This window comes from Saccopteryx bilineata, chromosome 2 (assembly GCF_036850765.1).
Source record: "Saccopteryx bilineata isolate mSacBil1 chromosome 2, mSacBil1_pri_phased_curated, whole genome shotgun sequence".
Lineage (NCBI taxonomy): Eukaryota > Metazoa > Chordata > Mammalia > Chiroptera > Emballonuridae > Saccopteryx > Saccopteryx bilineata.
In genome coordinates this window covers 381,702,350-381,716,106 of record NC_089491.1, presented here as the reverse complement: position 1 = coordinate 381,716,106, position 13,757 = coordinate 381,702,350, and positions in this window count along the sequence as shown.

The window sequence follows — 13,757 nt, the reverse complement described above, 5'->3', positions numbered from 1 at the left end:
CCATTGCCCCGCCTTCCTCAGCACCCTCCTTCAGCTTCTCTGACTCTTGAGTGTGTGTTTTTGGCTCCATGGTGAAGAGCTAAACACATGTCACAGACACTCATGCTGTCAAAGTCAAACGCAATAAGAACTGACACAAATCTCAGTCCGTCTTTGTGGGCAACAAGTCCTGCCTGTGCACTCAAACTATTCTTTTTTACATTTTAGAACAGCTTTAGGTTTACAAAATGATTGGAAAGAGAGTCGGTGTTTCTAAATACCTCACACACCATTTTCACTATTATCGATACATTGATGTGGTACCTTTGTCACAATTAATAAATGCATATTCATATGTCACATTATTGCCCCAGACTGTATTCAGATTTCTTCACTTTCCCCCCAGTGTTCTCTCCTTGTGTCATGACCCCATGCAGAATACCAGAACACGTCTAATAGTCACACCGTTTAGGTTCCCTTAGCTGTACCAGTGCCCCCGATTTTCCTTGTGCTTCATAACGTTGACAGTTTTGAGGATTACTGCTCAGGCATTTTGTAGACTGTCTTTCTATTGGATGTTTATGACTTTTTTCCCTCATGATTATATCGGAGTAATGTTTCAGGGAAGAAAAGCAGAGATAAAGTACCATTCTCATAACATGATGTCAAATGTACATCGCATCAGTGTGACTTATCACTGTTGTTAGCTTTTACTATCTAGCTTGAGGTTTATCCATTCTAAAGTTGTTTTGTTTTTCTTCTTTCTGTACTGCATTTTTTTTGGGGGGAGGGAGAAAGCCACTCTGCTGAGCTCATACTGAGGAGGGGAGAATAGTGCTCTACCTACTTATTTATTTATTTATTTTTATTTATTTATTTTTTCTCTACCTCTTTAAAGGCCAAATAGCTTCTAGTATTTGGGATCCTTCTGCATGAGAGATTTGTCTGTTCTCTCCTATTTACTTATTTTTGTTGTGCAATCATTTATTTGTATAAGTATGGACTCAATATTTATTTTATGCTTTGGGTTATAATCTAATATTACTTTATTTCATTGTTCAAATTGTTCCAATGTTGGCTATGAGAAACTCTTTCTGTTGGTGCCTGTATCTCTTTGACATAATCCCACACAGTGATTTTTTTTTTTTAGTATTTTCTTGTTTTCTGGCGATATAAAATGCTTTTGTCTCATATCATACATATATACATATTTCTTACCCCACTCCTAGAATCAGCCATTTCTCCAAGAAGTGCCGGTTCCAAACCCAGATCTGGACAGTAGGTGTCCTCATCGTTACGGGGGTTTTCTGTTTCTTGGTCCTCACTGGTGATATGGCCAGAAGATATTTGTGTATGTACAAATTTGTGTATATAGACATGGCTATAAATATTTCTATATGGAACCATCTGTATCTGTGATAAGCTAAACATGAGTTCATGTTGCTGTCTCTAGTGATCCAGCTTATTCTTGCTCTCAGCCACTTTCTACTCAGCTTCCTTTCCTAATCACCTGCTTTGTGTGCACCTCCAGATCCAGCAGCACTTGGGCAACTAACAGCATTACCGAGACTGTTAAACTGGCTTTCATAATCATGCACAGTCAAATCTCTGTAAAAGAAATATCATCTATCTATCTATCTATCTATCTACCTACCTACCTATCTATTCTATTTGAGAGAAAGTGTGAGAATGAGAGACAATATACAATCAGTAATCTTCAGCCAAAGACCACAGAAACATCTAAAGTTGAAGAAGTCGTGTCTGTTGCTCATTGTCATGAGGAACACCGTGGAGATACATACGGGATCTCAATAAGAACATACTAGAAAGATCTATAAAGAGATTTGGACTATAAGTACTTTTGGGCATGGTGTAAGAAAACAGGTTCAATGGAAACTGAGTGTTATTGGAAAACAGAGGCAATTCTCTGATTGAATATTTTAAATAATCTTATATACATAAGGAAGGCATATAAAAGCAGAAATTCAGCTGTCTTTAGTAAAGAAGTAGTAGTCACTCACTTAACGAAAGGGAAATATATCTTGTGTTGCACAGTGACCCTGCTGGAGATGTTCTGTGAGAATGTTTAGATCCAACCAGAGAATGATAAGATTTCATTGTAAGCATTAGATCAGTTTGTAATAACATTGAGGCTTAGCTATGAATGTACGATCAGTTCCAAAAAATCAGGTTGCTTTAAAAAAATTCTCTTTCTCGTTCAGTTGTTTCTTTAATTGAACTTGAACCTTGACTTCTATCATTTGAAAAGTAAAATCCTTGAACTCTTAGGTATTATACTCTTTAACTTCCCCTCCCTGCATTTCCTTGATGAAAGACAAGACCAATCACAGACATGCATGGAGGAAAATCACACGGGGCAACAATTTATAGCATGAGTTCTATGCCACACAGCTCCAAAGCATATCAACCACGGACCAGGATTGGAAAGGGGGCCCGGCCATCTCTCCGGGGCAGGCACAAGGTGACACTACACTAGATGGCATGTTCTGCCACAAAGCCAATATTGAAAACATTTCTTCTGTTGTTTATTGCGATAGATAGCCAAATCGAAGCATTCATTCCTGCATTGCTGAAAGCTTTATTCTGGAGATACTGGCTGGGTACCATCTGACAGGTGTTTCCCATGCAAAGAGGAAGTAGGAATGTTTTCCATCAGTGTGGAACCAAGCAGCAAATCGAGTTTTCTTGGGGACATAGTATCATTTAGCAGAAAGAGAGCTGGGCTGGGAATTGAGGGAGCTAAAATGTCACCTTCACTCTCACCGACAAACAATCTGCGTGAGCTTGGACAGATGACCTAACCTGTTGGCACCTCTGTTTTCCTCATTTCTAAAATGAGGGGGATGGCCGCATTCACCTCTCATGTCCTTCTAACTCTAATTTTCTGTGTGCTTTTTAGATTTCAGCAAGTTATCAACTATAAAAAGAAAGTAAATAGTTTAGATTTTGTTACATCTGTGGTGGTAAAGGGCAAACTTCAAGGATAATAACAAAAATATGAAAACCGGGGTCAATCTAGGACACTGAATTGAAAATTTAAAATTCCCACATTTCTAAGAAAGAACATTTGGGGTCACTAACTACATCTCTCACATAAAACAATTTCAAGATGCCTTTTGTCCAAATAAAGAGTAGGAAGAGAGGTGGGAAGCAAGAAAACAAGATTGTTTTTCCTTATTTTTTGTTTACCACGAATGTATGTGTTTCTGTTGAAAAATTAGGATATGTTCATAAAAATGCATTTTGTATTGGTCTACAACACTACCATCTTTTAATGTACCTATATTTTTATACATACACAAGTACATAGAGACATTTGTGAATATAAATATATTCTTCTTACAAAATATATACTGCATAAGCAATACAGTTGTCTGCTTTTTCTGCAAGATTTATTGTAGCTCTCTCTCCACATTAATAAATATAAAATCACACCATTCTTTTAATATCTCTTTAGTATTTCATGACACAGATTTATGTAGGGACCTGGCTTCTCCCTTATCTTCATTTGTTACTATCTGTGATATCTTGGACACATTTATTAACCTCTCCGAGTTTCAGTTATTTCATTTGTTAAAATAGCAATAATTTCTTTCATTGAAGAATTATTTTTAAAGATTAGGTGAGCTCTTGTCAATTATGTGTACTTCCCAAATTGGTGTTGAAGAAAACACTAGGGAAAATGTTAAGGATTTAAGTGGATATTGTAAGGGTCGGTGGATAGAGGGATGATCACGTGGGGAACTCAGACCCGCCCACTTTGGCTAGGACTGCCCACAATCAAGCCCGGCAAAGGAAGCTTCCCAGGAACCATTTGGAAAGAAGCGATCGTCTGCCAGCCAGTGAAATTTTACCACGTCATAGTAGCTCCACTTCCCTAGAGGGACCCTTTAAATATCTCCCATGCAGTTTAATCCGTGCAACTTCCCTGACCTCCATCTCTCTTTCTTTCCTCGGGGCCAGGGAACCTTGCCGGGTGGGATGTGCGCTCTGTACTCAATAAAGCCGTTTACTTATTCCACACTTTGCGGCTCCGGCCCCGTTCCTTCCTTTTCTGCAGGGAAAAATACCTTACATTTTGGTGCCGAAAACCCGGAAGGAGTTAGAAGTCCGCAAGGACCACTCCTTTCTCCTCCCCTCCGAGAAAGAACCAGGAGAAAGAACCAGGATCTCGGATCTCCAACCCACTTTGGCACACGGTGCGGTAAGTCCCCTGCCTCCAGCTTTCCTCTCAGTTCTTTCCTCCGAGACTCCCTGTCTGAAACCGTAGCTACGTCAGGGAAGTCTTTTCCATCTGAGTGCGTGTGCTTGTCCCCAAGCACATCCACTTTCGTCCGTGGCTGAACCTTGAGTTTTTAGGACGCTAATGCTCAGGTCTGACCACTCCGAGGACTGAGGGCAGCTGTTGGGCACAGGAATTTCCCTGCCTAAGGAAGAAGAAACTGTTCTTCTTCTCCACTGTGGCCAGGCCACAGAACCCACTCAATTAACCTCCTGAAGGGACTTTCGGTGTTAACACCCTCACCAATTTAACTATCGCCAAAAAAGCTGGGAACTGATTGGAGATCTCTTACATACACGGCTCCTAATTATTCGCGCACCTGTCCTTAATCTCTGTGCTGCCTGTTCCACCGTACAGGCCTTTTTCTGACCAGAGAAACCTCACCTAAAACCTCTACTCCTAATCTTTCCTTCTCCGCGGACTCCAAACTCTCTCTCCCCTCCCTTCTCAAAAACCTGTTTCTTATTTGCCATCTACTACCATCTCTTTCTCCTCCCCTGCTGGCCAGGGGCCCCTCCCTTCACTGTGTTCTCTAGTCCCGCCTCCATCAGGCCTTTCTCAGCCTGGCATTGGCTCTTACACCAGTTTTCAGGATGTCCAACCCCAATTTTCTTACAGGAAGTTCCTGCCCTGTCTTGCCTTTGGCTACAACGTTTCCTGCAAGATCTGGATGCCAGGCTCCGCACGAGCCCCCCTCCTCTTATTCCCAATCCCCCAAACCCCTATCCGGAACCTGTGAACACGGCATTTAAAGTTTTTAACGGTCCCAACTAATACAGGCCAAGGCTGTTTCACCAGGCCCCCATGCAGCAGAAGGTAATGCTCCAAACCCCCAAACTCTTGTGGCAACCCTGAGACCAGCGGAACCACCAGCAGCTTGCTTTAAGTGTGGCAAGCAGGACCACCGGTCCCAGCAGGGCCCCTGCCGGTGGCTGCCCACTAAGCCCTGCCCTGACTGCAAGCAGCCCAGTCACTGGCGGAGTGATTGCCCCTTTGGGAAGCAGGCTTTTCCTCAGCGCCTCTACGTGGAGGACAAGCCGCCCAAATGGAAGGCCAATCCAGCCAGGTGGGTGCATCGCTGGAACTCCTAGGACACGGCCTGGACTCGGAGAATCCAGGGTTCTGCAACAAGTGGGTAAGTCAGTCCATCTCATTTCTTGCGGACATGGGGGCTGCCTTCTCTGTTTTTGCCTTTATACTCTGGACCTCTAGTTCCCTCACAGGTTTCAGTTATGGGAATGGATGGGACCCTCTTCCTTTCCGCTTTTTACGCCACTCCTGACATGCAGTTTTGCCTCAAGCTTGCCTCCTTATAGGACTTCTGGCAGTCGGAACCACTGGACTCCATCCATCTCCAGCTCACCAAAAGGCTGGACCCTGCAAATTCCCCTATTACTCCTCTTTTTTTTTTTTAAATCCTTACAGGACCGCATCTACGAAGTTTCTTCAGTCACAGCCACCACCTTCTGATCTCCCCCTCCCCACGACACCCCTATTCAGCAGGAAGTAGCCAGACGAATAAACGGCGCCCCTTTTTCTATTTAACACAAAAGGTCAGAATGTAAGGTCAGTGGATAGAGGGATGGTCACGTGGGGAACTCAGACCCGCCCACTTTGGCTAGGACCGCCCACAATCAAGCCTGCCAAAGGAAGCTTCCCAGGAACCATTTGGAAAGAAGCGATCGTCTGCCAGTCAGTGAAATTTCACCACATCATAGTAGCTCCACTTCCCTAGAGGGACCCTTTAAATATCTCCCATGCGGTTTAATCCGTGCAACTTCCCTGACCTCCATCTCTCTTTCTTTTTTCAGGGCCAGGGAACCTTGCCGGATGGGATGTGCGCTCTGTACTCAATAAAGCCGTTTATTATTCCACACTTTGCGGCTCTGGCCCCATTCCTTCCTTTTCGGTGGGGAAAAATACCTTACAGATATACTAAGGCAAAATAAACAAACAATGAGATGTCTATCTAGGAGAAAATAAGTTTAGTGGTACTTTAATGGTTTATATTTTACTGCAGAGTTTCTCAGGACTTTTATTAGACCGGTGTGTTTCAGTAAGGATTTCTTCCAAACCTACTTATTAGGGAATCATTTTTTAAAATATATTTTTATTGAGATATAGTTCACATATCAGAAAATTCACCCATTTAAATTCACTAGCTTTTAGTATACTCACAGAGGTATATACCCTTCACAACAATTGATGTTAGAATATTTTAATTTTTCCTAAAAGAAATCCCACAAACCTGAACCAACCATCACACCAAACATTGCTGCCATTTCTCCTCAGCCCATGGCAACCACTAATCCTTCAGTCTCTATAGATTTGCTTCTTCTTTAAATCTCATAGAAATAGAATCATACAATATGTGGACCAATCTTTTGGACCCTGAAAATAAATTAAAGCCTATCAAAAATAGTGATGGCCAGCACATGTTCTCAAAAAGACTAACTTAGGGTAGCTAATGTCTGACATGTAGTCAGCATTCAATAAATAATACTTTAAAGCACATCTTAGAGACAAGTTGTTGAGTAAGGGCCAGCAATAGAGCTTCCAAATTATTTTTGCCTCAGCAAAATATAAAAAGAGGGCTCTTTGTAGGAGGGGAGTAGAGAGAGGGAGGAGAGATACAAATTAACCTTCCATTATATGGAAAACAAGCATCTCAACTGGTGCCTTAGGTGCCACACAGGACCCTAACCTTTCATAGAAAAAGACTCCTTTAAAAAATGAAGCACTGATGCTCGTCATAACCTGACCATCCCAGCATATTTAAAGCTTTGAAAGGTATACGGATATGCAACATAGAAAATAAGAACGATCTTTATGGATACTGTACAGATTTGAACTAGCAGGCACATGACTCACAAATGGACAACCAATATGCAATCTGTTGATTGAAGGGCTTTCTTCCCAACTGACAGTACAATTGTGAGCATTAATGGCAGTCTGTATAGTTCATATGGAAAATAATGCAATGATTAATGAATAATAATACAAGAATAAACTCTGTTTCTAATACTCACAGCTGTAAACCTACTTTTGTCCCACCCTATATTCTGCTTCTATTCCTCCCTAATATCATGGGCATGGTCTTTCAGATACAACTGGGCAATTCTGTATCAATAGGCATTCAACAAACAGTTACTAAGTATGTATAATGTGTTGCATACTCTATAGATACATGTTGCTTTAAATATTCTGTGCAAACATGTTTTTAAACTATCTCGTTCAGATCTTGCTTTATAATTATTAGAAATCCTTGAAAATTTTCTACCTGCATTACAAACATAATAAGCAATGAAGGCTTTTGTAATAAAAGATAAATACTATTTTTTATTCACCAAGTTTTCTAAATTTTGAATAGAATAGGGTTGTCATGTCAAAAACAATACACAACTTTCCTGCAAATAGGTAGACAGTTGTGCTGGATATCAAACTTTTCCCTACTCCCAATCTACCATGTTCACCCTGACCTCTGGCATTTGTTCAGATTTGGCCAGTTGAGAAGCAAGATGATCAAGGAAGAAAGTATGAAATAGCGCTGGCCACTCTGTGGACTCATCCATGTGGTAACTGTGTCCCTAATATGGAAGGTTTCTATCCAGCAGTTGTGTTCACACAGCCATTTCTGAATCTGGGTTCCTGTAAGCCCTCACTCCTTGTGCCTGTTTGGGCATGGGCTGACTAACACTTCCTCCTGATTTTAACAGCTCCTGGAAATTCATAAATGCTTTCTAAATAGTCATTTTATTAATTTTTTTTAATTACCCAGTGTAAGTGTACCATCTATTTTATGGCCATGCTGTGATTGATACTATAGTTCATATGGCTCTTGGCTCCACTAACTCAGGGAGCACACAAAGGCAGACCAGAGATTCTGGAATAAATAAAATTCTCTTGATTCCTGGGTCTGGATGTCACTTGATGTGACCTCAGCCAAATTATTTAATTATTGGAAACATCACTAGCTTTATAAAAGTGAAAAAGGGCCCTGACCGATTGGCTCAGTGGTAGAGTGTCGGCCAGGTGTGTGGAAGTCCCAGGTTCAATTCCCAGCCAGGGCACACAGGAGAAGTGACCATCTGCTTCTCCACCCTTCCCCCTCTCCTTCCTCTCTGTCTCTCTCTTCCCCTCCTGCAGCCAAGGCTCCATTGGAGCAAAGTTAGCCTGGGCACTGAAGATGGCACCATGACCTTCGCCTCAGGAGCTAGAATGGCTTCGGTTGCAATGGAGCAATGCCCCGGCCAGATAGCTTTGTTGGTTTAGAAGCTTTTTCTGAAGCACAGAGGTGGCTGGTTTGATCCCTGGTCAGGACACATATAGGAACACATGATGTTCCTCTCTCTCTCTCTCTCTCTCTCTCTCTCTCTCTCTCTTTCTCTCTTTCTCACTCCCTCCTTTTTCTCTCCTTAAAATCAACCAATCAATAATTAAAAAAAATATATAACTGGGGTGGAGGAAATTATAGATGAACAAGATCAGCTATATATAGGTTGATAATGATGCTACGTGATAAACATATAAGGGTTCATTAATATTAGTCTCTCTATTTTGGTATATTTTTGAAATTGTTTATATATTTAAAAAAGAGGCAATATATTTCTCTTTTTAGAAAGAGTACTACAGTGACACTCTATGAGCTGAGATTGACCAAGTATAGAAAAGTAGTCATTACATGTAGGTAGAGCGCAGAGAATTTACCTAGCAGCTGTGGCTGATGCAATGCTGTGAGAACACTCCAGCACCTGAAACCCTCCTAGGCACACCCAGGAGGGAGCTTGCCCGCTGTAAGGAAGTAACTCAGCGCCAACCAGGCAGCCTTCTAACCTTTTTTTGGCCATTTGTCCTAGTATAACACCCTATAGGCTGAACCTGTGTATATAAGCTAGCTTACTTCCTGAATAAAGCGGATCTGCGTCACTGAATCTGGTCCCTGGAGTCGTCCTCACCCCCGGTGGACCTTGTCCACATACTGGCGTCTGAACAGGGACCCAACCAGCATCCAAGGGATGGGTGAGTGACCCTCTGCAATGGGAAACCTTCGCCCCCACTCTCGAGCCCCACAAGCTTGAGTCCTCCATGCCCTATTGCAGAGTAGGTGAGTTAAAGTTAGTGAAAAGGATCTTTGTACCTACTGGGAAATCCTCTCAGGTTTCAACCCTCGGCTCTGGGACACGCCTCTTTGGGACTCCAGTACTTGGGCCTGAGCTTTCTGGTGCATCCGTTTGGCCGAAATACATGAAGGACAAACCTTCCCCCTTGGTCTCATTCCTGCCCTGTTAGCGATATCAGTGCCTGCCTGACCAGTGCTCCAGCTGGGGACCCTCCGCCAGTGCCAAAGATATTACAGGCTACCTCTCTCTCTGGGGAGGCCCTACCTTCCTATTCGCCCCCCTCCACTGAGGAGGAAAGTAGTTTAGCCACCAAGTTTGATGGACTTGCAGCCAAGCGAGCGTGCAGAAACAAAACTAGATACATTAGAAACCACGCCATCAGCTCTGCCAACCAAAGAAGCAGAAGTCGCTACTTCCGCATTCCCTGCCAGGGCTCAATGCCCCGCTCCAGCCTCTCAGACGCCATTTTCTACCCCAGCTTTAACTCCAACACGTATTCCTGCTGCAGACACATGGGCCAGCCTATATGCCCCCATGTGCTTTTTTCTTTCTGTCTGTCTGGTCTATTTTTCTGTATCTCTCGCCCTCTCTCTCCCCTGACCTTCTCTCTGAAATGAAGCTGGAAGGACCCAGCCATGGCACAGTGGCAGGGATCATACCCACTTCTAATGCAAGGGAGAGGTTATGCTTATGTTTTTCAGCCAATTTGGATCCCAGGAACCCCCCCCCCCCCAATCTGCTTGACAGGGTTTCCTGGGCACCCAATAAGTGGTTCAGTCTTTACCTGTCCAAAGCCACAGCCCTGGCCTTCTCCACATCAACTATGCCTGAGGGGAAAAGGTCCTCAGAGCTCCAGAAGAAGACGTTGTGGCAGGCATGCACTCCCCATCACCTGGGGGGATGTGGAGGCTTTGGCAGGGCGGGCCCAGAGAATGGCCCCTGATGGGCCCCCAGGCCCTGGTGCTCTGCTCTTGCTTGTGTGTGCTATAGTGACCTCTGACTCCCAGACATGGGCCGACCCCCACATCTGGGCTGCTGTTCCCCACCCTGGCATAATTATGCCTGTTAAAGTTAATAGCCCACAGTTTCCAGCAGTATATTCCAGTAACTGCTCCCTTAGTCTCCCTTGTGACAATAGTGGCCGGGAATCCCAACAGTGGAACAACACTATATGGGGTAACCTCAGTGACCCAATGCTACTTAAGTTTACTCTGAATAATAACACCATTCCCTCAGAGGGGTGGGTCCTCCTTTGAAATCATACTACGGGGGACTTTGCTGAAAACAGTACTCAGTACTTGACCTACAAGCCCTCCTCCCCCTAGCTACCAACAGCTGTGCCCACTCCGCTAACCTTGCCTTCCCAGGGTCGCCTCATTGTCCATTCCTGTATCACGAACATCTAAGAACACTCCCGAGAGAAGGAATTCCCTGGAGAGACTTCCTCATTGCCTCTGGCCCGAATGTGCAGATCATCAACCTCAGAGTTTGACATCGTAGGCTGAGAGATGAAATGCAACCATATGCAGTACTCAGCCCATGGCAAGCCATCCTTTCCATGTTTGGACACTGGGACCTTTGTGGGAAGGGGGCGTGCATGGACCTATGTCCATTTTTTTACAAGCAAAATGGATCTGTGTTTAACAGCACCTGGAAGGTCTCTGTACCACAATGGGAGGGAAATGACATCCCAACCCCTAGGAGGAATCCACTAAGACCCCTGTTCTATTTCCTAACTAGTCCAACATTACAGAAACTTGCCTCATTGTTTAATCCAGCTAATCTATTAGCATATAGTATAATAGGTATTATAGTTGTTTTAGTTCTACTAAGGTTCCGTTGCATAATGCGTAGCACTCAGAAGCTACAACAGCAACAAGCAGTCATCAAGTTCAACTGGCCTTAATTAAAAGAGAAGGGGGAGATGTAGGTAGAGTGCAGAGCATTACCTAGCAGCTGTGGCTGATGCAATGCTGTGAGAACACTCCAGCACCTGAAACCCTCCTAGGCACACCCAGGAGGGAGCTCGCCTGTTATAAGAAAGTAACTCAGCACTAACCAGGCAGCTCCCTGACCTTTTTAGCCATTGGCTTTGAAGAACACGCTGTAACACCCTATAGGCTGAACCTGTGTATATAAGCTAGCTTACTTCCTGAATAAATCGGATCTGCGTCACTGAACCTGGTCCCCGGAGTCGGGTCTCTGCGTCTCTGTTGTCCTCACCCCCGGCAGGACTTGTCCATAATTACAAAGCTTTAGTTCAGTCTTTGTGTAGCCAGTTATCTATCAAAGGAGAGATGACTTTTCTGATTGACTATACATATTAGAGAGCATCATATCGTAATAGGCTCTGGGTTCCTTTTGGCTGCAATAAAGTGAATAAACTCATAGAAGTTTTGATCACCATATAGTGCACCTCTACATTTAAACAGCATGCCGGTGCTATTCATACTGTTGATGGGGACTCTGGAGAGGTTCTGTTGTATTTAGGAAACTGTTTCTCTTCCTTAATAAAAAAGTGTCATGAATTGTCTTCAGTGTTCCAGGTCTTACAAGTTATGATAGTGTCAACATACTTGATCAACTCCAGGACTTTGAAAAAAATCAGATCTAACCCTGACCAACTGACTGTAGGACTGTGGAAAAGGTGAATTCATTTGTCCCTGTCACCAATCTTCCCCTTAGGTCTTACATTATTCTATTCTTTCACTAGGTACTTTCCAAGTTACAGATCATTTGAATAGGCTTCAGGAAATTTAAGCCCTTTAGCTGGTAAGTGGGGAAGTACTTACTTAAAATCTACTTCAGGTTTTAGTGGAGACTATCTTTAGTAATCATACTGGACACTCAACTGAATTGATTCAGAAGCATTAGAAGATCAGGTGCTTCACAATTTAGACTCTCTTCAATTTTGGAATCATTAAATCTGCCACCTTTAGGTGATCTACACTGATGATGATGATTATGACGATGACGACATAGTTAGGGGACAGCGATATTTAAAGTGAGTCCAAGTTTAGAATACATTAATATAAATATTTTCACTGTATTATCAAACTGTTGGTAGCAGGAGAAATTCAGATGTCCTGTACTAGAGAGTTTCAGTGACAAATAATAAGGAGAAATTCAGCTTTCCTTTTGCCAAGTATAGTATGAGTCTCCGTCTTGTCATTTTTATGGCAGATTCCAGGATGAAAAATTAAGCAGAGAATTGCTCACGAACCATAAATGATGGCTTCTTATTTATGCTCCACTTGTTTGACCATAGAGGAATATTTTAGCATGGAGTCCCTCATGTTGTCATTAATGTCACTGTGATTATGTCATTATTGATAATATTACCATAACATAATTTTATTAAAAGTTTTTCTTCAGATCCAGTGATGTCCTAGTGTAACAGAGAATAATAGCTCCATGTAATGACTTTGGAACATAATTTTTGTTAATATGCTTCATTAAAATGTCAAGAATGTGCTGAATACAATGACCTTATTTCTTTCCTGAGAGTTAAAACTCCACACCTGTATTCTCATTTAGATTGGTGAGCCTGTGAAATGAATTGATATTTTTAAAACGGAGAGTAAAAATCCCAACCGGACTCAGGGAGACGATCAAACCACCCTCTCTGCTCCAATTTTCTGTGACGCTCAGTTGACAACATACTACCGAGAAGGCAATCCCATGATAATTGAAAGAGGACTGAACCATAAGGATGCAATCCCGTTGCCTGGGTGCATCCTAGCAGGCTGCTTCCCTTTGCCTCATATAAAGTGACTGGCCATCAGGAGTCACAGTCTACTGGTCTAAAGGCTGAATTCAGGAGACATATCTATTGTATTCTGTTTCTAAATTGATTCAGAGGACCTGTACGGGTGGGGTGTGGCCTTCCTTCCATTACTCCCACGTTCTACCCCTGCTTTTTCTGTAAGCCTTGAACACATTTAAGATTCATGACCTCTGGATTGCTTCTGGCCCTGACATTTTTGCAGCATGGGAACTTAAGAATGTTGGTTCCTCCTGGAGCAACATGTATTTTCCACCATTTCTGCATCTGAATTGTAAAGATGTGAACATTCTTTGTTTTCCTCTGCTGACCTTATGTGTGTGTTGTTGTTGTTTTTTTTCCTCAAGGAAAGACCTGTACTCTCTGTATCATAATATTTACTTAGTTATCATTATTCTACCCAGCTGCCTCTGCTTTTATGTAATAAATATTGGGATAGGATACACTTTTAGATTGTGGATACATTTTTTGGCTATGATCTTCAAATGGACTCATGGCTGTCACGTGTTCCAGTGCTCTACGCATCGCAGGCACGTTTGTAGACCTTCCTACAATAGGCAAAGGTTTTTAC